The following is a 13,537-nucleotide window of genomic DNA, read 5'->3' as shown; positions in this document are numbered from 1 at the left end:
GATAACCGGTTGGATTTATTTTGGCCCGAAGTCCTTATTTTTTCGTTTGCTTTATAAACTGTGCGTCCACAAGCTGCACGTGCCTTCTGCACGTGTATTTATAAAGCCCGGGGGTAAGGAATCCCGCTAACGGGTTGCAAATAACTTTGCTGGGGTCGGGTGGAAATTGCACGTAAGTGCTATAAAGCTCGTCGATAAAGGTAAAATCTTTTGTTGCTATGGGTCGCTTCGTTATAAGGATTAACTGTTTGGAAAAACGTTGGAACGGTTTAAAACTTGATAAATCGCTTTGCACGTGCGAAATAAAAAACCTGGTGTTCGTGGCAGGAATCGAACCTGCGTTTTCCAAAAAGGACTTCCTAGCGCTAAACCACTGCGCTACGAGGACTTTTTCCGAAATAATTTACATGGTTTGTTGCGTTTTTTGCCGCTTTTGCTTTTATTATTTTTGTATTTTTTTGTTTTAAAACGCGTATTTTTTACCGTTATTTAAATATTGCCGTTCCCGTTTACAATTAAAGTTACAGCGTTAATTAATAAATTACTGCAATAAAAATATTGTTTTATATTAAACGTTTTAAAATTTTGTACAATTATTTGGAAAATATTATAACCATTTAATTATATAAATTAATTTTGCTTAATTATTTTACGGAAGCTTTTCGAATTTAACGTAAAATTTAAATTTAAAATAATTAATTTTAATAATTTTTAACCAATTTTTTTTTTTTACCGTTGCAAGCTTTTTTTAAAATAGCCAAAAAAATGTTAAATCATTGGTTTTGCTTTATTTTAAATGCTTTTAAGCGTATTAATGCTTGTATTAAAGGTCGATTTATGCAAAGGCGGGTGGTTACCAAATTACGGGCTAAATGCGGTATTTCCTTTGGTAAGCTTCCGTAATTTTTTTACCAAAAGTGCTATTTTTTTAATAATTGTTCCTTTTTTACCCTTTTTTTTCGTGCTTTTCGGGCACGCGGGGTTGGTTTTATAAATCCCCCGCGCTTTAAGCGCTTTCATCCAATTTAAGCTTTATTCCATTTTTTAGCTTTGCCGTTATGCTTTAACCGCAATACCAGCAATTTGCCGGCACGTTCCCAAAAAGGTTCGTACCCGATTGGCTGTTAGCGCCCTTTTCCTTTTTTTTGCCGGGCGGTTTCGCCCGTGCTTTTAACATATTGCTTTTTTCCAATACGGCTTATTTTAAACCGCATATGCCGCGCGTAAGGATTTTGTAAGTAACCGGTAATCGGTAATATTCCGCTAAGCCGTTTTAATGCCCGGCAGCGCTTGGGGAAACCGGTTATAAAGCTTTGTAACATTCCAAAAAATGGGTTTGCGCCAATATAAAAAGCTTTTTTTCCCGTTTAAAACCGCAAACCCTTTTTTTTTTATGCTTTTAATAACCATTTCGGCGCTTTTAACGATAATAACGGTAAGTAACCGGTATTTAACCGTTCCTTTTCGAATTTCGGAATTTAACTGGTAATTGCAAATGTTATTTAGCTTACCCGCCGCGGTAAAAAAGTTAAGCTTTTGCTTAAAGCCCGCCCCGGGCTTTTCGGTTCCAATTAGTTTATTGGCTTTTTTGGCCTTTTGGTTTTTTAAACCCCGAATTAACGCTTTGCCGGTAACCCTTTGGTAAGCCCTTTAATTATTGCGGATTTTTTAAACCCTTTTGCGCTTTTAGCCTTTTAAAATTCCTTTAAATGCTTTGCCGGTAACTTTCCGGTAAGCTTTAATTAAGGTTGGGAATTAAGTTACAATTAAGTTATTAAGTCATTTTTTAAGTTAAACTTTGCAATAAAATTTAAAATTAACAAAAATAAGTAAAACGTTTATTTCTTCGTATTTATATAAATAAATAGGAAAAGAAAATATATTATAAGTTTATATTACTTAAAAATGGTATATAAGCGGGTAAAAATGCATTAAGTTACAATTGGTTGAAAAAAAAGTTGAAAATGACTTAATGCAAATTACGTAATATATAATTATGTAATTAAATATTTTAAATATTATTTTTATAAAACTGAGTTTTTTGTATTTAATGGTGGTATTTTTATATTTATAACTATAATAGTTAATTTAATATTGAGCTTTAAACTGTAACTTTTTACTAACTTAACGAGTAACTTAAATAACTTAATTCCCAACCCTGGCTTTAATTGCTGCGCCAAAAAATCCGCGGCCGAAAAAAAGCGTAACGCGCGCAACGAGCGTTGCCGTAACGTTTTCGATTTTAATAAGTTTGCCGCCGAAAAAAACACCGCTTTTTTTCGCTTTATATAAGTATTTGCAATGCAATCCCGCCGAAAGCGGTTATTAAATTCCAATAAAAAGACAATTGGAATTTTATTTATTTGCTTTCGTTTAAAAACATTTATACGGAGCGTACGGTATTTTGCGGCCGTTATTTAAGTTGTTAAGCATATTAAAATTATGCCGTTAACCCTTGTATACCGGTATGTACCGATAATAGTACGGGGTTTTCCAAATGCATTTATTGCAAAAACGTAATTAATAACAAAATTTGCGTCGAGCTTTCGAAATGGGTTTGGAAAGTTATTTAAAACCTTTACAAAATTTTAAATACCGTTTATAAACGGTAGCCCAATAAAACCCCAAAGCTTTTCGAAAAGCTTATTAAAGCCCAATTTTGCGCCCGCAAAGCTATCCAAAAAGTTAAATCCTTTTATACCATGTTAGCCAAGCAATTTGCGCGTTAAAAACGTTAAACTGTTATTTAAAAGCGCATTTATTGCAAAGTTATTAGCGCTGCAATTTTGGAAGCTATTTAAAAAAAAATTCGTATTTCCGCATTATCGGTATCCAATCGAAAAAACAAACCAAAAATTTGGTTGCTGCTTAAGCCTTTTTTAGCAAAATAGCGGCGTTTTTTTGGCGTTTCGAAAAAGGCGTAATCCTTATTTTAAATAGCATCGATTTTAATTTCCTTTCCATTTCGGCAAGCTTAAAGGCCATGGTTAATGCTTGCGCAGCTTCCGGTAAAGGTGCGGCGGATATACCGGTGCCGGAAAGTAACGATTTTAGCGCTAACAAAGAAAACTTGGTTTCCGGAAATATTGGTTTTTTTAAATTTGGCTTTTAATTACTTTTTTTTATATGTTTTTTTAATTAATTACTAATATTCCTTTTTTAAAAAGTGGTTAATTTGGGTTTTTTTCGTTAATTTATTACAATTATAATTATAATTTTTTTTCGTTATGCTGTTTTTGCAGCATTGCGAAATTCCGGTATTTTTATTTTATTAATTAAGCTTTAATGCTTTAATACATAATTTTAAAATGCTTTTTTTCGGTTTTAATGGGTTTAAATACCGCCGATATGCATTTGCCGCTACCCGAACGCTTAAGCTTATTTGCCGTGCTATTTAAAGGTTTTCCCATTTTTTTTCGGGCAAACAATAGTATTTTACCATAACGTACGTTTAAAATGCGGTAATTGCTTTAGCGTATTGCGCTAAGCATGCTTTTTAAAGCTTTTCGAAATATGCTACACTTTGCATATTTTTAAGGATTTAAATATATTGCATTTAACAATTTCGGGCGTTTTTTATATTATACCGTTTTTACTTAACCTTTTATTTATAAAGCACGATATTTTACGGCTTTTACGAACCGCTTACGGGTTTTTTCCCGTTTTTTCCCGGTAACCAACCGGTTCGGTATGCTTAAAACATTTTTTGGGCCTTTTTTTTAGCTTTTTATAAATTTTATTTTATATTACCCCCGTTTTTCCGGGTATTTACCCGTTAAGGTTTAATACTATCGTTATTTTGTAAATTTGCTTTATACTTTTTAATAATTTTTTTTGTAATATCCCTTTTTGGAATTTACAAATTTTCCGATTTATTGTAGTTTGCCCATTTAATTAAGTATTTCCGTTTTCGTAAAGGCCTTTTATATTTTAGCAAAGCTTTTATTTTAAAGCGGTTTTTTTTTTCCGCTTCGATTTTTCGTTTTTTGTTTTTTCGCTTTTTACCAAGTTTTTTTTTAAACGTTTGCAATAAATTTGCCGGAAATACGCTATATATTCGGTAATTTACTAAAAGCTTTAACCAAAACGCTAAACCGGCCGATCCAATTACTTTTGTAATTTAAAAAGGTTCCAGCCATTTATTTAACAATTTTTTAAAAGCCTTTTTAACAATTAATAAGTTTGTTAAAAGGACGTTTTTTGCTTGCGCGCAACGACAACAACGACATACAAAAAAACTAAAGCCATTACGAAAACCGGAAACGTGTTACGACCAACAACCACCCGGCCGGGACGGGAAGCCAAAAAAGCGAGGGGTAAGCAAGCGCCTACCCCTTACCACAAAAAAGGTTAAATAAGCCGCCCGTAATCTGTTAATAGGGTTACAAATCACTTAAGTAATTTGTAATTTATCGATAAAATTACAGGTTATTTCCCTGGAAGGGGTAAGAACAGCATAAAGGACGGGCTATAAAAAAGGAAGGTTTTTTACTATTTTAAGTAATTTTTAACTAAAGCTTTAGCATTAGTTAAACTTTAATTAGCTTCCAAATAACCTTTAAAGCAAGCATTTAAACCGTACCTAAATTATTTTGTAAATCCTTTTAATTTATTAAATTACGTGCTATTATTCGATATTTTTTTGGTGCTTTACCTTAAAAACAAAGGCTTAATTGTAACATTTTAATTAATCCTGTTTAGTACCCGGACCGGTACCAAGCAATAGCAATAACAATTAAAATTAGCAAATCCTTTACAAAAAAAAACGACGAGCATTTTAATTACGCAAAAAAAACCTACAATATAACAAAAGTAACAAAGGTTAAAGCCGCGTTTATAGCTATAACCGCAAACCTTACCCAATTTAAGCAATAAATTAGCGTTCCGCAAACGGCGGTTCGAACTTACAAATTTTTTACCCCCAACCGGTACAACGGTAAAAAAAAGCGCTTTTAAAGCCTTTTTAACCAAATGTTAAAAGTATTTTGCTTTTTACCAAATTTAATTTACAATTAAAAAATAAAAGGTTGCTTACGCAGTTATTCGCTTTAAAAGCAAAGTAAAAAAATGGTTCGAACCCGTATGGGCAAATTTTTTTAAAAGCTACAACGAAAATAAAAAAAACCAAAGTTACTTTTGCTAGCTTTGCCCGGTTCGAAAAAAAAATTACTAGCGTATTTAGCCAAATTAACGAACAATAAATTGCCAAAAAAAAAATATTTTAATTCCAACAAAAAGGCGCAGCGTTAAAATACGTTTTAAACTTTTAACGCTTTGCCAATAAGCTTAATTGGACCGATAAAACCAAAATAGCTTATTTGTATAATAAATTCCGAAATAACGTAAAAAACGAAGTTTTAAAAATTAACCAACCCGAATTTTTTGCCAAATACGTTATTATTATGGTTAAAACCAGCAATAAGCTGTATAAGCGCCGTTTAGAAAAAAAAGGCCAAAAAATTAAGCTTGTAATATAAAGCAACCAACCGCAACAACGGTTTAACCGCAACAAATCCATAGCTTATGGTCGTTATTTTAGCTTTATAAATTTTAACGCCGGCGTTACGCATTAAAAGCAAAGAAAGCGCAAATTCCAAAACTTTAAAAATGGCAAATGCTTTTAATATGGATAACCGGGGCATATTAAAAAAAACTGCTTTTAAAAAAAAAAGCAAAAAAAAATATTTTAAAGCGATAAACCCAAAGCAATAGCGGCAACCAAAAAGGTAGCAACAAAACCAAAAAACAATAGCTATTTTAGCCTTGCGTTTTTTTAAACGGCGTATACCAACAACCATTGCGTTGCTTACCATTCCAATAAAAATGCAATAAAATGGTTTTTTTGCAAGCAATTGGTTATAACCAAACGAAAAAACCCTGTAACAATTTGCAGCAACAATTTAGCAAATTCCAACAACGAAAGTAACCAGGTTTAAATCGATAAAAATTTCCAAAAAAACCCCAAATTACAAAACGAAATATTTTAAAAGCAATTTTTACGCGTTGCTAAATAAAAAAAAGTGTTAAATGCTTTTATTAAAGGGCAAAACTTTAAAAACGAAACAATTTAATAAGGGTATAGCCCAAAGCTTTGGGTTAAAACTAGTTCGATTCCCGATTTCGAGCCAAAAAGCAACGAAAAAAAAATAAATTAACTATAAAAAATATTGTAAAAATCCTCCAAAACCCGGATTTTGCCATTTCCAAACCAATAAAAGTTTGGGTAACAAATAAAAGTTTTTACGAACAAATAACGTTCGAAAGTAACAAATTCGAAAAAGAAAGCAATAAAAAGAATTTAAATAGCTTTCGCCGGTACGCCAAAAATGCCCGCCTTTTGCAAAAATATATACGGGCGGCGTACCAAAAACGGTACCAACGAAAGTATAAATCGAAACGCAACCAAAGCGTTAACTTGCAAAATTTTTAAATATAAACCAAGCGTTAGCCAAAAAAAAACAAGCTAAGTTACAACCAACTTATTATAATTAAATTCGACAATTCGGCATATGCGTACGTAGCATTGCTAAATTAAATTAACCACAAAACGTTCCGTTGGGGCGGGTTCGCTATGCAAAAGCAAAAAAAAAGTTTGCATCCGGCACGCCCGAAAACCGTAATCGAATAATTTTAAAAAGGCGAAAAAGCTTGGAACAAAGTTAAAATTTAACGGTGCTTTTGGAACGTTAATTTGCCAAACAAAAACGGTACTTTTTACGAAATTATACCAGCCAAAAACAATTTTAAACGCTTTATTAATTAATTTAATAACAACCATTTAATTACGTACCAAAGGTATACCCGGTTGCAAGCATATAGCCAAAAATGGGCTAAAAGGCTACAAAATAGCACCAAAAAAAAAACTATAACAATTTTATGCCTAATTACTAAAAGCATTTGTGGTTGTTTTGGGGGAAATGCTTTGTTACAAATTGTGCAATACATTTAATTTAAAAGTTCCGAAATAACTTTTTTTTTTATCGATAAACCAACAAGCTAATTACCAGGTTTAAATTGGCATAGCAATTACCCAAATGGTTTATTATTAAAAAGTACGAAAAGTTGGCAATGTTTTAACCTAACTTTTAATAATTTATGCTTTGCGTTGCTAAGGTTTTAAAATGGCAAAAATGCAAAAAATTGAAATGCAAAGTCCATACCATGCAAAAAGCTAAAGCATAGCAAATAAAATATAAGTTTCCATACATACTAATGCGGTACGACAAAAACGTAGAAAGTTTGTATAAACCTTTTAGTAACCCCAATAACCCAAAATACGTAAGGGTGCGCAAAAAATAAAAAATAAAGCTATCCAAGCTTTAAACAAAGCATTTTAAAACAAAAAATTAAAGAATTTATTTGTACCAAAGCCATAAAAAGGATAGCTATTTGCAATAAAAACCTTAGCAATAACCATTAGCCCGAATAAGCAATACTTTTATATACGGGTACAATAAGGCCTTTATTACTTAAAAACTTTAATTAATTGCGGTGCCCAAAGCAATTACGTATCGCTATAAGCAATATTACGATACGGTATTCCTATACGCAAAAAAGATAAGCCATATTCTTTTACAATAATAAAAAAAAACTAATTAAATATAACAACGAATAAATCGATACTAAAGCCAATTACTTTAGCCTTTGGTACTAAAGCAAAACCTTTTAAATAACGCTAAACGCGTTAAAAATACGGAACGAAAATGTTGTTTTCGAAATCCCGTAATTACAAAAGCACAATCCAAAAATTAATTGAAAAAAAACAATTTTTAATAAAAACTTTTATTAGCAATTAAAAAAGCCCAACAATTACGGGCCGCAAATAATATAAAAATAAAGCCAAAAAAAGGTATTTCGACGGAAATAAAGCAAAGCAGCAACTTTCAAACCCTATTACAAAAAACCATAATAACGCTTTACGATGGATTTAAACAAAGGTTACAATAATTAACTAACGTACTTTCGAAATATTATAAGTATTGGAAATTGTTTTAAAAAAACCTAAAAACGGTGCTTTCAAAATACGGGCCGTTTAACCATAAAATTAAATTTAAGCCAAATGCGCAATTTAAATACTAAAAGCTATACCAATTTAACCCCAAGCAATAAAAAGGGTTAAAAAAATAGTTACAGGAGGATTTGAAAAAAGGGGTAATTAAACTTTTAACATTTCCAATAAAATACGGAATTTTATTTATGCTTAAAAAAAACGGAAAAAAACGAATATGCATCGATTACCAACCATTAAACGAAGCTATAATAAAAAATCGATATTTTTTGTTTTTTATCGACGAATTACGCAACAAATTCGGCAAAGCTAAATATTTTACGGTTTTAAACCTTTAAAAAGCATATGGATTGCTTCGAATTAAAAAAAACAAAAATGGATAATTGCTTTCCGGATACGGCTTAACGTGTATAAATTGTTAGTTATAACTTTCGAATTTACCAACGCGTTAATTACGTTTTAGCGGATAATTAACCATATGCTTTAAAAGCATTTTAACATTTTCGTCCTAGCGTACCTAAATAACATTTTAATATATTTAAAAACGTTGGAAAAGCATAAGCAACATATGCATTAAGTATTACAAAAGCTGCAAAACGCAAAGCTTTTAATTAACCCGAATAAATGCGTATAGCATATCCAGGAAATGGCCTTTTTCGGGTTCGTTATTACGCCAGGAAAAGTTAAAATAAACCTAGCCAAAGTATAGGAAATGGCCGATTGGCTAGCGCTTATTAACGTACGAAAGGTACGGGCGTTTTTAAAGTTTTTTAACTTTTATTAACGGTTTATGCAAAGGTTTAATAATAACGTTACGCTATTTACAAATTTTACCAAAAACAATATCCAATTCCATTGGGGGGCTCGAAAATAAATTGCTTTCGAATAGCTTAAAAGCGCTATTTTACGAAAACTAATATTGGTTATTTCGAACCCCAATAAACCATTCGAAATTAAAACCAACGCGTTGGATTACGCAATTGGAAAATAATTAAATTAACGAAATAAAAAAAAAAAGCTGTACCTTTGCGCTTTTTTTTTGCAAAAACTTAAAAAATTTAAATTAAATTACTAAATCCATAATAAAAAGCTTTTCGTTATTATTAAAGCTTTGGAAAAATGGAAAGTATACTTATATGGAACAAACCACCGAATAACGGTATATACCAACCATAAAAATTTAGCACATTTTATTACGAGCTAAAACTTTAATAAGCGTTAAATTCGTTAAAACCAATATTTTTAAAATTATAACCTTTAAATTTTGTACCGAAAAGGATTAAAAAACGGAAAGGCAAACGCTTTAAGCAAAAAAAGCAATTACGAAATCGCTATTCCAAAAAAAACCAAAACGCTTTTAGCTTATAAACCAAAAAAAGCGTTGGTTTTAATTTAACAAGCAATGGCTTTAATAACCAAAAAATAAAGTTAAACCTTAAAAAGGATTTTGGAAATCCATAAGCTGCTAACCCATAACCACCCAAAAGCTACCAAAATATAAAAAAAGCTTCGGCAGCATTACGGGTTTACCGAAATTCGAGCAATAATGCTAAAAGCAATAAAGGATTGCCAAATATGCGCTAAGGACAAGCCCAACAAGCATTTCTTTTATAAATTGCTTTAACCATTGCTAACGCCCAAAAAGGCATAGCAAAAAATTATTATAAATTTTATTGTTAAACTTTTTAAATTTAAAAAGCTTTTAACAAAAATACAATATAATAGCATATTGGTAATAATAAATAAACTTACAAAATATGCCTTATATTTACTATATAAAAAAAGTAACAACGCGCTTACTTTAGTTTATACTTTTTTTCGGTACGTAATAGCAAACCATAAAATGCCGCAAAAATTAATTACAAACCGAAACAAGCTATTTACAAATAAATTTTAAAAAACGCTTACGGCGTTTTTCGGAACAAAATACGCTTTATTAATAGCGTACCACCCTTAAACGGATAAATAAACAAAGCGAACCAATAAAACGATAAAGCAATACTTACGCCATTATATTACTTATAAATAAAACAATTGGGTTTAATTATTACCAATTGCCCAATTCGCTTACAATAGCTTTATGCATAAAAGCACAAGGGAAACGCCGTTTTACGCTAATTATAAATACACCTTTACGGCGTATAACGAGCCCAAAGCCGAATTTAAAGCCTTAACAGCAAAAATTTAAATAACGAAATTTATTAAATTGCATTAAAACCTTTAAAATAAATTGGAAAACCTGCGCTACCGAATAGCAAAGCAAGCCAATAAAAAAAGGATTAAAAAACCAACCTTTAAAAAAAGGGATAACGCTTACCTTTTGCGCGCTAATATTAAAATAAAAAAGCCAAGCAATAAATTGGACAGGAAAAAATAGGAACCCTTTCGGGTTATTCGTATTATTTTTCCAATTAATTACGAATTTTAATTACTACCAATTATGCGCATCCACCCGGTTTTTCACGTTTTTTTGCTAAAACCAGCGCTTTCGGGCTTTAAAAGCACCAAATTAGTAAAAATTAACCCTAACCAAAAATAAAAAATTAAAGCTATCCTTAACAAACGAACGCATTACCGCAAAAAATAATACTTTATTAAATAAAAAGGATAAAAAAATAAGTATAATACGTAAAAAAATATAACAAACTTTAAAAATTGCTAAAAAGCTTTGCAAAAATATCGCTTAAAAAAAAATTAACAATAGCTTTGGAATTTGCAAAACGCTCCAAATTCGGAAAAATTTAGTAAGCAAAAAAAGGAAAACCCCATAACATATCCAAAAAATAAGCTAACAAGTTTAAGCAAAAAAGGATGCCGAAGCCTTTTCCTTACATGCATAAAACGAAAATTCCAACAAAGGTTGCACCGGAAATTAAACCCAAAACCTTTCGTTACAAAAACAAATGCGTTACTATTGCGCTATACAATTTGTAAAAATTGTTAAAAAAGTTATAACTTACCGAATTAAAAAAACGCAAGCAATTTAAAATCGATACCAAACTTTAAGCTTTCGGAATTAGCAAAAAAAAAAAAAAAAAGAAGTTAAATTAACAACCCCGGCTAGGAAAGCCAATATCGTCGATTTAACTAGGTTGTACCGGAAATCGAACTTAAAACTTCCCGTTACAAAAGCAAACGCGTTACCATTGCGCTACACAACCAAAAGGAATTATTAAAAAAGTTACAATTTACCAAATTAAAAAAGGGCCAACGGGTTAAAGTTAAGATTGATCCTTAACGTTGCCCAGCCAAAGGACAAAAAAAAAAGTTAAGGTAAAAAGAAAGGAAGGAATTGGCCGTTACCAAAGCAGCCTTTTTTCGTTCCGCCCGTTCCATTTGCTCCAATTTTTCTACGGTTTTAATACCCCGAAATAACGCCCGTAATTGCTTTTTAAACCAAAAATCCTTTTGTTTGCGAAAACGTTTAAAACGGTTATTTAAAGCACAACGCTTAACTTTAATAGCTTGCATTTCGGTTTTAATCCTTTAATATTAAAAACCAATAAAGCGCAATTATTTAAATAAAAAACCCAAAATGTTATAGCCAAAACGGTTGCAAATAAAATATTTTACGTAACGAAAAAAATTTTGCGGAAAAACCAAACAGGTATTTTTTTTAAAAACGTTTCGATAAAAAAATAAAAATTTATATCGATAGCCAATGCAAAAACTAAAGCAAAAAAGTTTTTGCGTTGGAAAGTTAAACGCGCAAAGCGTTTTTGTATTTAACCCGACATTGTTAAAAAAAAGGGACGGTTAAACAATAAAAAAAAATAATACTTACGATTGGCAATGGGAAAAACGGATATAAATAGGCCAAAAGGGCTTGGCCGGTAAAAAAAGAACTTAATGTTACAACCAACAACTACCCGGCCGGAACGGGAAATTAAAAAAGCGAAAAGTAAGCAAGCGCTTACCTTTTACCACAAAAAAGCTTAAATAAACCGCCCGTAATTTGTTAATAAAGTTACAAATTATTTAAATAATTTGTAATTTATCGACAAAATTACAAATTACTTTTTTGGAAAGGGTAAAAATAGCATAAAGGACGGGCTATAAAAAAGGAGGGTTTTTTATTATCCTAAGTAATTTTTAATTGGGGCTTCGGCATTAATCAAACTTTAGTTAGCTTCCAAGTAACCCTTGGAACAATTATTCAAACCGCACCCAAGTTACCTTGTAAATCCCTTTAATTTGTTAAATTACGTGCTATTGTTCGATACTCCTTTGGTGCCTTACTTTAGGAGCAGAGGCCTGACTGTAACAAAACGCCAATTTGCTTAAAGGCTAAGCGAGCTCGATAATACCCCGAAGCGCCGTTGCGGCATCGATGGAAAAGGCTATTGGCTTTAACCAATCGAAGCACGCAATACGCAACGGGAATTACCCGAACCAGCAACAATTACGACAAAAATTAACCGCAAGCCCGAAAAAAACCCAATTAATTATTACAATAATGCAATTTGCAAAAAAAGTATTTTTAATTACTTAATAAAAAAAAAATTACGGCCGCCGAAATTATTGCAAAATTCGTTCGATACGTTAAAGCAATTAACCAAGCAATTGCAATTTTAACAACCCCAGCAATTAACTTTAACGCAACCTAAACGATTTTTTAATTTTTCGAACAAATTAAAATTATATTAAAAAAAAGGACCAAACGCAATAAATTGCGGCCGCAAACGGAAAAGGTAAAAAACAAACCTGGGCTTAAATAACCGCAAAAGCGCATACCGCTTTTAAAACACCCCAAATAATAAAAGCTAAAAAAGCAATAGCATTTACAATTAACGATAAAATTTTTATTATTACCGGAAATAAAAAATTAAAAAATAAAACCCGAAAAAATTAAGCGGATTTGCGATAAGGAATTGGGTAAAGGCTAAGTTAAAACGGTTTATTAGCACCCGTTAAAAAACGTTTATTTGCATTTCCAAAATGCCAATACCCGTTAACAAGCGGAAAAAAAATGCTGGCCCGGGCCGGAAACGAACGATACAAGCAAAAGCATAAAAAAAGTTGCGGATAGCTACGGCAACCCCGCCGCAACGAACCGGCTACAAACGTAATACGCGCTTTTTGCGGTTTAAAATATAACCGAACAAACGAACGGCTTAAAAATTACCAAACCAACAATAACTTTAATAATAACGGATTTACTAATTAATAAATTTCGACCTTTTTTTAACGATAAAAGCAAAGCGGAACATTAATTAAAGCTAATAAAAGCATTTAGCGCCGAAAACCTGTATAAAAATATCGAACGGGTTACCATTTCGTTATAAAAAAAAAAAATAACAAAAAAAGGTAACGGCGTTATTCCAAATTGCAAATTTAAAAAGCGCAATACATTTGCAAAAGGATTATTTCCGATAAAATGGGTTAGCATATTAATGCTAACTTTTCGACCCCGAATTAACCACGGCGCAATATTACCGTTATTTAAATTAAAAATATAAAAGCATGCAATGCAAACAAATTACGGCGTATGCGTGGTATGGATTAAAAAAATACAACGATAAGCGGTGT

The 13,537-nt window shown here is 31.5% G+C and overlaps 1 pseudogene across 1 annotated transcript; it reads right to left on the bottom strand.

The window, feature by feature from the left end:
• Positions 1 to 315: 315 nt before the first annotated feature.
• Positions 316 to 388, bottom strand: GGTG_20261 (annotated as a pseudogene). The gene has a single exon. The product of its transcript is annotated as a tRNA-OTHER (tRNA).
• Between the last annotated feature and the right edge of the window lie 13,149 nt (positions 389 to 13,537).

This window comes from Gaeumannomyces tritici (assembly GCF_000145635.1).
Source record: "Gaeumannomyces tritici R3-111a-1 unplaced genomic scaffold supercont2.21, whole genome shotgun sequence".
NCBI classification, from domain to species: domain Eukaryota; kingdom Fungi; phylum Ascomycota; class Sordariomycetes; order Magnaporthales; family Magnaporthaceae; genus Gaeumannomyces; species Gaeumannomyces tritici.
Note: the sequence above shows the minus strand (reverse complement) of the source record. Positions and strands in the feature narration are given on the sequence as shown.